Genomic DNA, 13379 nt, shown 5'->3' on the forward strand with positions numbered 1-13379 from the left:
GGATGAGGACCTCCAGCGAGATTAGTTTATGATCTGATCTCACCAGTGAGGGGTATACTTCCGGTGTTGAACATTGTGATCCCATGTTCATGATGATGAGATCAAGTATGTTTTCTCCTCTTGTGGGGATGGTGATTTATTTATTACTATTGTAGGGGTATACAGACTTGACTAGTGTACTAATAACTATTATCTCTCTGCTTTTCAAAGTGCTATTGCTCACACTACTGCTGCCATACAAATATTTAATGACTGGCTTGTGTTAAAGGTAACCAGTAACTGCAGTTGTATATACTAGTGTGTCTAGCGCGTGGCAACACTGCCATAAAGCCAAGGAATGGGTTGTTGATGCTAAAGAGATGCCATTAACCATCCTGGAAAATAGTGTGTGTGCGTGCGTGTGTGTGTGTGTGTGTGTGTGTGTGTGTGTGTGTGTGTGTGTGTGTGTGTGTGTGTGTGCGCATGCGTGTGTGTGTTTCCATACAAAATAATCAACAAGTTCCATTTACTTTTGGTAAGATTGCTCTGTAAGAAACCGGGGTCAGTCTGAGTTGGGTAAAATCCTAGATGAGGCAGTGATTATAATTCTGATCCATAGCTGTCTAGTGTAAAGTATATTTGTGTTTCACGAATGTAGGCTATTACCCAAGGCTGCTGTGCTCATTTACCAAATAATGTCAAGACCGGTTACCTTCATATATAATTTGATGCCCATGAAGGAAAGATTTAAAGTCCATAAATGGATGGCATTGGTGTGGATCATCAGATCAACCATAAGTGTAAAGATAGGGTTATATTCATAATCTCAGCCTGCACCCCACAGCAAGGCTGAGATGGGGAGAAAAATAATGCATTCGGGCAACAGTTGCAGGGCCTACCAGATAAATCAGAGCAACATGAGTTGGTGTTGATAAATGGGGACATGGATGCTCATACCAGGATAGACAGAGTAGGATATCCGGCCCCCCTGGGAATTGGGAATGCATGGGTAGGGTAACAGAAATAAAGAAGGAAAGATCATTCTAGAGTTTTGTCTGGCAAATGGCTTAATGGTGATCAACCCAGGGTTAACCAAGCAAGACAGTCATAAGATCTCATTCAAGAGTGGCAAAGTGCAACTCAGGTGGACTTTCTTCTTGTGAGAAAAGAGCATTGATGTACAATCAGAGATTGCAAAGTCACCCCCAGTGAAACAGTTGGCCCACAGCACAAACCACTGGGCCACAATCAGATGCAAGTAGGGGTCAGAGTAGTCAGAAAAAGCTCCACGTTGACTGGAGTTACTTCAAGGAAATACTCGGGGTCTAGCACCCCAGGAAGAAGAAGAGCTAGATGGAACTGAAGAAGAAGAATGGTAACATCTCAAAACAGCATGTGTGAAGACTATAGAACAGATATGCAGCTGAGCCAGGTATGGAAATAAGGTACATAAGAAAAACTGGTGGAAGAATGCAGAAGTCCAGGAAGTTATCAAAAGAAAAAAAAAGAGTAGAGGAAAATGTGAGAAAACAACAAACCAGGCTAAGAAAAAATACTTGCTGGCTAACAAAGAGGTTAAGATAGCAGCTACAATATCAAAGAATATGGTATCAGAGCCACTCTTCCAAATTTTGAAAAGTGATTCATCAGATGACACAAAGATTGCATGGCAAAGGCAGAAAGATAAATAAGAAAGTCATCAGGCAACATTCATTATGGAAGCCAGTAACAAATTGCTCACCAGTCCACAAGACAACAAAGGCAGATGGAAGGAATTCTTCCAGTCATTATTAATGAAAAAAGCACTATAGATGTACTTCTCTATACACAGCCAACTATGAAAGAGGCTATAGAAGATGTACTTCTCCATACACAGCCTACTATGAAGAAGGAAGAAAAGCCCACCCTTGAAGAAGTTAAGCAGCACTAATAAAAACAAAGTCAGAGAAAGCAGCAGGCTGAGATGATGTCTTAACAGATATGATCATGATGTTGGGTAAATTAGAGGACAAATGGCTCTATGTTTCCACGAGAAATGACTCCTAGTAGTATGGAAAGAAAGGCATATCACAGATGAATGGACAATAAGCATTCTAGTTTCAGTGTACACAAACAAAGGGTATTCACAACCGTGAGAAGTATAGTGGTATCAAACTCCTTTCACACTGCATGAAGTGCTTGTGAGTGTGATTGATAAACAAATACACAGAGCAGTAGAAGGCAAAGATGGGAGATGAGCAGTCCAGATTCAGATCAGGATGTGGAACAACTGGCCCAATGTTTACATTGAGATGAATAGTGGAGAAGAAGAGGGTGTTCTTAGAATTAGAGAAAGCATATGACAAGGTCCCAAGAAAGCTGACCTGGGCAGCCCTTAGGAGTTTCATAGTCCCCGAAACACTGGTAGAAATAGTGCAGGCTATATACAAGGATCCAATGATACAAGTATGAACATTGTTTGGATTCACAAAGGGGTTTCCAGTGGGATTGGGTGTGTATCAAGGTTGAGCTCCGAGACCACTGCTGTTCATACTGGTGATGGACTACTTCAGCAACCAGGTCTGAGGGATCAGATCAACAAAGCTGATGGTGGGGCATTACAGGCAGACTCTGAAAAGAAACCCCAGCAAACAATAATGGAATTGAATGCAAAACTTTAGGCATAAGACAGTTGTTATGACAGCAAATGGAGAACTCAGAAGAAAGTGAAAATTCAGACAGAAGAAAAAATAGTTGAGTTGTGCCCAACAACCCCAAGTACCTGGGGAGGGGGCAGTTGATGAGGAGGAAAGTTTAAAAGAGGAGGTCAAAGCTAGAATTACAGGGGCTGCAGCCAACTGGCGCCAACTTCTGTATGACAAAAGTATCCCACTGAAGAAGGTTGATGAATGGCATTAAATTAAGAGGAATGGCAAGACAAAAAGCAATACCACAACCCAAAATTATAAAAATGGGAAAAGGGGGGAAATGATGATGATGGTGTGACTCATGAGACCATAGCCATGTCTGTCAGATATAAATTGATAACAATGATGTCTCATGAGACCAAAAACAGTGTCCCTCATAGTAACATAAGGTTAATTAAAGTTAACTTACTGTACCACCATCTATAATAATACTGCAATTACTTCTGTATGTATGACTTACTGTAGTAATATTGAAAACAAACACATATGTTTGCTACATATGTATTAAAATTAACATAATATTATGTTGATTTTAAATGAGTGACATTTGCAACTATGTATAAATAACTAATGGTGCATCTCTCCATTCTAAATATTTAAAGAAAAATATAAATACCTTAAAATGTGAAACATTTATGTGTAGCTAATCACTTAAAAGTAACAAGGCTAATGTAAAAATCAGAACATTGGTTATTTAAAGAGTGAGTGCATGTGTGTGTGTGTGTGTGTGTGTGTGTGTGTGTGTGTGTGTGTGTGTGTGTGTGTGTGTATGATGAGTAGAAGGGGATTGTTCTGCTTCTGTACAGTGACTCATATTATTATTATTACTAATATCAATAGTAGTGGTGGTAGTAGTGGTAGTTAGTACTAGTGATAGTAGTAGTACTGCTACTAGTAGTGGTAGTAGTAGTTCTAGTGGTAGTAGTAGTAATAATAGCAGTAGTGGTAGGTAGTAGTTGTAGTAGTAGTAGTAATGGTTTTAGTGGTAGTGGTAGTAGTAGTAGTGGTAGTAGTAGTGGTAGTAGTGGTAGTGGGAGTAGTAGTAGTGGTAGTAGTAGTGGTTGTAGTGGTGGTAGTAGTTGGAGGAGTAGAAGTAGAAATAGTAGTAGTAATAGCAGTAGTGGTAGTAGTAGTAGCAATAGTGCTAGTAGTAGTAATAGCACTAGTTACAGTAGTGGTAGGTAGTACTAGTGATAGTAGCAGTGCTACTAGTAGTGGTAGTAGTAGTTCTAGTGGTAGTAGTAGTAATAGCAGCAGTGGTAGGTAATAGTAGTAGTGGTAGTGGTAGTAGTAGTAGTACTGGTGGTAGTGGTAGAAGTAGTAGTAGTGGTAGTAGTAGTAATAGCAGCTGTGGTAGGTAATAGTAGTAGTGGTAGTGGTAGTAGTAGTAGTACTGGTGGTAGTGGTAGAAGTAGTAGTAGTGGTAGTGGTAGTAGGAGTAGTAGTTCTAACTGCTGCTGTTTAGCTATGGGAAGCTAAAAGAAAAGGTCTGTTGTTTAAGGAATGCTCAGTTTGACTGTGTCAGAGATATTAGGTTTTAGAGAAGCAACTTTTCATACCTGAACAACTATGTACTGACAAATGTAAAAGGATGTCTTAAAGTGCATAAAGTCACCTATGCAATATTGTGTTTGATAGAGATGGTGAAATGAGAGGAATGTTTACAGAAATGGGACCATAAAGATGAAATATTCATCAAAAGTCTGGTTATAAGGAGTATTTCACAAACATGCATTAGAACTTTTGGAAAAAAATCAAAAATGCACTGCAAGACATGTAAGATACCTATCAGCTGGGGCCACATACTTCTAGTTTAATTTAATCACTGCCGGACATGTAAGATACCTATAAGCTGGGGCCACATACTCCTGGCTTAATTTAATCACTGCAGGACATGTAAGATACCTATCAGCTGGGGCCACATACTCCTAGCTTAATTTAATCACTGCAGGACATGTAAGATACCTATCAGCTGGGGCCACATACTCCTGGCTTAATTTAATCACTGCAGGACATGTAAGATACCTATCAGCTGGGGCCACATACTCTTAGCTTAATTTAATTATTTCCTATTGCATAGCACAAAAATCTCCAGCAAAATCAGTTAATCAGTCAATCAGCTTATCCAGTAATTCTTATAGTTTGCCTTTTGGAAAATTACACAGACACAGATGCACACATGTGTGTACAGAGATATAAATATAGATATAGATTTAAATACTATCGGTACTAGTACATTCAAATAGAGACTACATTTGAGGTGGCATGGCTAGTTTAAATAAATGTATTCACGTGTGTGTGTGTGTGTGTGTGTGTGTGTGTGTGTGTGTGCAAATATAGTCATTCCTTCAACAAAACCTCATGAAGAAGGCATTTAGACTAGAGAATGAAGATGTTTGCATGTCAGAAGATCCTTTGTCAGTAAATGAGTAACTCACATGTAGCCATAACATGATCTGGGAACTGTTTGTGAACAAAAGGTTCTGATTCTTTTGCTAAGGGGCAATTATTTGCAACCGGTTTGCAGTCTCTAAAACTGATGACACTGAGGACTTTAAATCTGATTTGTTTGTATAATATTTAAGAAAATGTGTAAATATTTTGTATTTTTGTGTGTAGTACAATTTGTTGATGATATAAAATGTAATGAGTACATAAGTTACCCCTACCCTTCCTTGCCTAGGAAGTGTTGCTGTGCATGTATCTGGGAATAAAAAATTAGTCAGGATTTTTGGGAAGTGATGGCTCCAACTATGACTAATACATAAAGAATATTCTCAAGAAGTCTTCAATAAAATCAGTAAAATTATTAATTCCTAAGCTACTATATAGAAGCATGGTCCAACATTATTTATTTGCTTGCTTTTTTTGACCAAATTAGTCCTAACTTGGCTAGTGGCCTCTTTTCAGGATAAACTTGAGATGGAATTTATAATCAGTATGGGATATTTGGGCAGAACACTGGGAAAATTCCAGTGCTCTATTTTGGATATGTGCCTTGGGATCTTTTATAGCCATCAGAGCCACCGGACATGCAAACACACACACACACACACACACACACACACACACACACACACACACACACACACACACACACACACTCACACACACACTCGCGTGCACACGCACACACATGCACAGATACATACTGACAAATACAGATTTGTTTCAAATGTTCTTGCCATCGCAAAATTACTTGAATGTGCAAGTAACGCAATGTACTAAAACTGAGGAAGGGACACCGAAGGGTGGCACACTGAAGAATGCATTGCCCCCTAATACTGCATTGTTTTGCCAGTAATGGAAAAGTAATTCAGCCACCTGGGATTGAAACAGAACCCACAGCCTTCTGAATTTCCAGCACCATAGTTAAGTATGTTTCCTGCTGTTCATGGAAGATACACCACAGAAATTCCGCAGCACTTGCTAACTGTATACGTTAGAATATCAAACAATGAGGAAATTCCAGTGAATTACAAGGAGATTGTACTTCTTGAGGATGGTTATTGGAGATTTTCTCCCCGGGCGTGTCAGTGTGTGTGTGTGTGTGTGTGTGTGTGTGTGTGTGTGTGTGTGTGTGTGTGTGTGTGTGTGTGTGTGTGTGAAAGGGACCTTTGTGCCCAGCTGGGCTTCCCCAGTCAATGCATGTAAAACAAATAAATTAATTCATTGAATGCCCAGAAGAAACAAATCAGTAAATAAATGGTATTCTGGCAGTAGGCAAGTACAGTGCATATGTACAGGAGAGTCAGAGGGGAGAAGCAAACAATGTATCTGCAGTAATATTGCAATGAGGTCTGAAAGGCACTATATCAGCAATAAGAAGAAAAGTTTTTGCCCAAGTTGTGATGGGAGCAAAGAGACATAGACATATGATTTATGAAGAAAGATGTGGGGAGTTAAGATAGTTGGGTACTTCAAGGCAAATTATAGAAAGGTATTTCATCAACTTGTATGTATTATGATCTTTGGGCTTCTGTATTATTGTTGATTCTAATAAGAATGGGACAAAAATATGACGAGTTTTAAAAGGGAAGCATTGCATAATAAGTTGTCTATGGGGATAAAGGCGCTTAACCATTATAATGCATTATTATATCTAGTTTGTCATTAAGAAGAATGAAACTCCAAATTTGTATAAGAAATAATGCTGTTTTGGAACAAGACATTATGGTAGTATTATAGAAAGCTGTGAAATAATACTTTTCAATCTCTTAGCTCAATATTTCTGGGAGACCCAAAAGTAATGGTGGTACGAAAGGGGCAAAATCAGGGACAGATCTCAAATATTGCTCTTATATACTTAGAAAATTGCTAGAATAACAGGTTTTGCATTAGCATACATTTAAAATCTGAAATTCAAAGTATGTCATTAATTAGTGACTTCAGTTACCAATTGTTTGCCAGAAAACCATACTTACGAGGAGCAGACCAAAACTATGAAGCAAAAATCTGAACAATAACCAAAAATAAAGTGGTGTAAACTGCCCAAAATGACCAAAAACTCCAAAAGCAAGGTGCAGAAATGGGGATGATGTACAATCCACTATAGAGCTTTATTCAACCACCAAATCCACAAACAGTGCAAAACAGAACGAAAAACGAAAACTTGAAAATACATAAACGCCTTAGATATTCCACCATGCATTTTCATCTCATACATAGACTTCATCAGATGACCAGCCTGTTTCAGGAGGACCAATATTTAAATACAACCAATTAATTCGTTTATTATACAATTAAGTAATCTACCAATAAGTTATAAAAATACTTAAGACCATAATTATACCCATACTTCAAAAAAGCTTGCTAAAATTTATCAAATCAACATTATAGTTCTTTATTCTTCTCAAATTAAAACCCATTAAATAATATTATTATAAAATCTTCAAAAAAGTCATTATTTAAAAAAGTCATTTTTTAAAAAAAGTAGTTTCTAATATAAAAGTATAAATAAAATACAGGATATTCATTTTGTGCAGACCTGTGCCCTCTAGTGGCTATGTTTAGGTTATATTTCATATCCCTTTAGAGCTTAGCAGATCTTAGCTTTAATAAAGGTTTAATAGAGATATAGTCGTTTAAACCTGGGGGGGGGGTCACTTGCTTCTAGGGTTATCTGCCACCATAGCTCCCTGTATTCTATTTTATCTTCCCAAGGACCCCCCAATATCATTTTTAATTTGTTCTAAGACCATAAAACCAAAACTAGCATCTGAAAAGGTCCTAGTATGTTTAAAAAGAGCATTAGTTTCCTTTCCCACTGAAATTTCATAACTATGTTCATAGATCCTTCTTTTTAATTTCCTTTCTGTCTTTCCCACATAGAAGGACCCACATGTCCTGAAAATAGCTAAATATATAATACCCTTAGTCTCACAATTGTAATATTCAGAGCTATTTATCCACTTTTTTCTACTTTCCTGGTAGTAATTTTCTAAATTTAAAATATATATACATTGGGTACAATGGCCACATTTATATGTTCCCTTCTTACCCCTGTTATTACTACCTACTTGTTTGTTCTCTAAAATAGTTCTGATACAATGGGAATACTTATAGATCACCTTTTGTGGTATATTGGACAAATCTTCTATGTCCGAGAGGGAAACAAATCTCTCCCATTCCCTTAAAAAAATCTTTTTAACATTACTATTTAAAACATTGCATTCTAGTATTAAGGCCTGATTAAAATCCTCTCTAGCCTTTTCTTTGATAAAAATATTACTGTATTCTTTACATCCTAGTATGGGTTTAAATTTGTCAATTCTCCCTTTTTCCACTTCTTCCTTTATTTGGGTAATGAAATTCAGAGGGTAGCCCCTCTCTAAAAACATTTTCTGTAGTAACTCACACTCCTTAAGAAAATCACTTTCCGAACTTGTCATACGGCAACCCCTTACAAATTGTTGCTTCACAATGTTTTTCTTACTATGTAAAGGGTGTGCACTTTCAAAATGCAAGAAGAAATTGCAGAAAGTTGGTTTTCTATATATTTTAGTTTCAAAATTTGTACCTACTTTATATACCTCAATGTCCAAATATTGCAGGCTAATGTCAGAAATTCTATATGTAAACCTCAAAAAATTAGTTGTATTACTTACATACATTGTTAGGATATTTTAGTTAGGATTTTGAAATGATTGGTGTTGTACTTGTATTTGTATTTGTATCTGCATAGAAGAAATGAGCTACATCTTTAAGGTCCTATTAGACTAATTACTAAACAAGCTGCTAATTGATATGATTAAGAATTATTCAAATGGTATAAAATGGTCCTAGTGACTTATGTTAGTAGATCTGATGAAGCGTGCGTTCCAGCACGTGAAAGCGCTTATCTTCTGCAGTTTTATGGAATAAAAGATTTTGTGGATTATCTTGGACTTCTCGTGGTGTATCCTGATCACTGTTTTACTTTTCTGAATACTTACATACATTATAAATTCCTCTAATTTATCTTTTCCAGCTGTCCAAAAAATTACTATGTCGTCCAAAAACCTACGATATAAAGACCAACATTTTTCAAATTCAGTATTAAAAATATATTTCTCCTACCATTTAGCAAGGACCAAGTTCGCGTATGTAGGAGCACAGGCAGCTCCCATTGCTACCCCCTGAATTTGTTGATAAAATTCACCGTTAAAATAAATAAAATTATTCTTTAAAATCAAATCCATCAACCATATGTTTACTAGTTTCTCATCCTGTGTTAATATTTTGTCCTCATACACAATCTCCTCCAACATTTCCATCCCCTCCTTGTAGGGAATGGAAGAAAACAAATCAATGATGTCTATGGTTACAAAAAGAAGATTATCATGATATAACTTGTTAGAAATTTCTTTTAAAAGGTCCCAGGAATCCCTTAATATAGTATTCCTATGTAGCCATAAATTTTTTTATTTTTTATCTACATATTTAGCCAAAGCATAGGTTTTAGATCCCTCTGCAGATACAATAGGTCTAAGTGGGGGGTCACTTTCACATTTATGTATCTTAGGTATACCAAATATAGTGGGAGTTTTGGGTTTATCTACTTTCAAATACATAAAAGTATTATAATCAATCAATTTCTCATACAACATATCATTTATACTCACATCTATTTTATTATAAGCTATATTAATCTCATTTAAAGACACATTACAATATTTTGTTTCATCCCATAATAACGTGTTCATCTTGCTCTCATATAATATGTTGTCCATAAGCACCATTCCTCCTCCTTTATCTGGTTTCATTACCCTAATATAGAAGGATCTATGAACATAGTTATGAAATTTCAGTGGGAAAGGAAACTAATGCTCTTTTTAAACATACTAGGACCTGTTCAGATGCTAGTTTTTGTTTTATGGTCTTAGAACAAATTAAAAATGATATGGGGGGGGGGGTCCTTGGGAAGATAAAATAGAATACAGGGAGCTATGGTGGCAGATAACCCTAGAAGCAAGTGACCCCCCCAGATTTAAACAACTATATCTCTATTAAACCTTTGTTAAAGCTAAGATCTGCTAAGCTCTAAAGGGATATGAAATATAACCTAAACATAGCCACTAGAGGGCACAGGTCTGCACAAAATGAATATCCTGTATTTTATTTATACTTTTATATTAGAAACTACTTTTTTTTAAAAATGACTTTTTTAGATAATGACTTTTTTGAAGATTTTATAATAATATTATTTAATGGGTTTTAATTTGAGAAGAATAAAGAACTATAATGTTGATTTGATAAATTTTAGCAAGCTTTTTTGAAGTATGGGTATAATTATGGTCTTAAGTATTTTTATAACTTATTGGTAGATTACTTAATTGTATAATAAACTGATTAATTGGTTGTATTTAAATATTGGTCCTCATGAAACAGGCTGGTCATCTGATGAAGTCTATGTATGACACGAAAACGCATGGTGGAATAACTAAGGCGTTTATGTATTTTCAAGTGTTCATTTTTCGTTCTGTTTCGTACTGTTTGTGGATGTGGTGGTTGAATAAAGCTCTATAGTGGATTGTACATCATCTCTGTTTCTGCACCTTGCTTTTAGAAAAATCTGAACAAACTACAAAATTCTGGGCAAAAGAGAGGTTTGACAAAAAATGCAAAATAAAATTTAAATTAGATTTGCTAGTTGGAGGTTAGCTCCAAGGTTGTTTATTTCTGTTTATGCTATTAAAGCACAGTACCTTATCCTTTTGTAGAGGGTAGGTCTTTTACTTTTGACTTGAATAAGAGTACAGGAAATCTATTTTAAACACACTCAACCACTTCTCTTGATTTCCTCTCGTGAACTGAAATGCTACAAAACTATTCTACCTTTTAATAAACCTGCTAGACCCACAGAAATAGATGTTCTGCAGTAGATATTTGAGTTACCTGCATGGAGGTTTGTGTATGTCATGGAAACACCATTTTGAGTATCCGCTATTTCCATGTCTGGACCTTTTCTTCAGTAACACTAATCATGTTCCATCTATGTGATGTTCAATACTTGGCCAAGCATCCACAGCTGGACAGGAATTCAGCAGTGTCATGGATACTTCTACAACAGTAACTTGGTGCTTTCTAAAACTGTTGAATGAATCAAACCTTCTAAGTCTTTGGAGGACCTGTTAGTCCTTGAGAAGAATTAATTTGTACTGAAACAGTTGTCCTCCTGCAGTCACTAGCCCTGTAGGGATACTATCCAATAACTGTTAAGACTGCTCTTTTAATGTGAAAAGCATTCAATAAATAAATTCAGACTAAACACTGTTAATTCTAAACTAGATAAGAGCTACAAATACATGGAGGGGAAATACAGATATGACATCTAGCCATCAGATATTATAAATTTGGTGAAGTGGGATATTGATATAGAAACTGCACTGTCTAAGAGGACACATGGATAGCATTGTAAACAAAGCTGATCAACACATTTATGTTAACAGATCAAAACCACAGTTTGCTTGTATTGCAGAATGAAATCCCTTATAGGATGATACTAATCTTGTAAAAGAAAATGTTGCTTATAAATGCAGTAGCTGTGGATGCCCAGAAGAAACGAATCAGTGGAAACCTCAGCTGGATGAAAGAAACAAATGAAAGAAATCATAAAAAGCATTTTTTTGTGTGCAGAGGTCAAATATTTGGATGAATATGTGTCATACAATTGAGTAAAGAATGATCAAACAAGAAATTATTGTAACTAGATCAAACAAATGGCTACCCATCAAAACTCACAGATGGGCTTTAACATGAGTCCAACAAAGGAGAAACTCCACAACTCCAAATTAAACAAAATCCTCTCAACTCTGGGATGAGCTTTAACTTGTGTCCAGAATTGGTATACATCTATTATAACATATTCAATCAGGCATGGTTGACTACTTAATGTATGATTGCAGGTAATTCAAGCACTTTCTGATCAATCACTTGATGATAACATATATATATATATATATATATATATATATATATATATATATATATATAGATATATATATATATAATTTTTTTTTTTTTTTTATATAGGTTCATCAATACTTACTAGGCTGTTGATCCTTCAGGATCTTCAGAAGCCTAGCCATGCTTTCCCAAGACGTTTATTATCCATCTATTTCTCTCTCTCTCTATCTGTCTATTTATCAATATATCATAGGTTCATAGGAGGTTACTAGGGTAATGGCCCTAGACCCCTCACAAGCCTAGCCATATTTCTCCCGAGTTGCCCCACTTGGCAGTTAGGTGAGTGAAATTCACACAGGTAAGGGTCTATGGTACTTAATACCAACTTCCTCTGTCCAGCAGGGACAATGGGACCACCCCAGGAGTGAATTTACAGTCATCCATCCATTGATATAGGTTGCTTTTAAAGAGGATCAGGGAGGGGCTGTGTTTCACATGAATTGGAAACTTGTTTCAGAGAAGTGGCAGTCTGTGGGAGATGTATCTATCCCTCCAGTATGACTTGTTCATTTCAGAGGCTAGGTTAAAATCCTGGAGCGAGTGCCCCTTCTGCAGTTTGATTTACAAATGTGTAGCATTTCCATCAAGGCTGGGTCAGAGACTGCCTGGAAGCCAAGCACAGGTCACCCCTTAGCAACCTGTAGGAGCCAGAATACAGTGACAGGGCTTTCAGTCTTTCTGAGTAACACTTGTTTTGTGTACCCTATAATTACTTGGTGAGAAACCTCTGTGGTCTCTCCAATTGTTGCAGGTGTCTGGTGAGGTATATGTAAAATGGAGCATTGTACTCAGTTATTGGTCTGATGAAGGCCAAGTATAATGCAATTATAACATCCTTAGATGTAGATGTGATGCCTTTACTTATAAGATGTGCTACTTAAAAAGATTTCCTTACAGCTGTGGATATGCAGTGGTCAAAGTTCAGATTGTTTTCAACCTGAGTACCAAGATCACGTACCACTGGGTCTACACTTGATGGGGGATTGCTGTCTATAATGTAATTAGCAGGGATGTCAGGGAATAATAATAATTATTTTTTTTTTGCATTGAGCTTCAATCCATGGCTTTAGCACCAATCATTTGTCTGAGTTAACCCTGTCTACTGTTTATTAGCATCACTGGGGGACTCAATGATTGTTCCCAGTTTGCAATCTTCAGCAAACTTAGTCAGACACAGGCCATTCAAGTTTGTTTGGACATCTGAGAAATAAATGCAAACAGTAAGGGGCCCAGCACAGAAACGTGTGGTACACCACTGGTGACTGG

This window comes from Protopterus annectens, chromosome 3.part1, assembly GCF_019279795.1.
Source record: "Protopterus annectens isolate FY-2018-M chromosome 3.part1, PAN1.0, whole genome shotgun sequence".
Taxonomy (NCBI): domain Eukaryota; kingdom Metazoa; phylum Chordata; order Ceratodontiformes; family Protopteridae; genus Protopterus; species Protopterus annectens.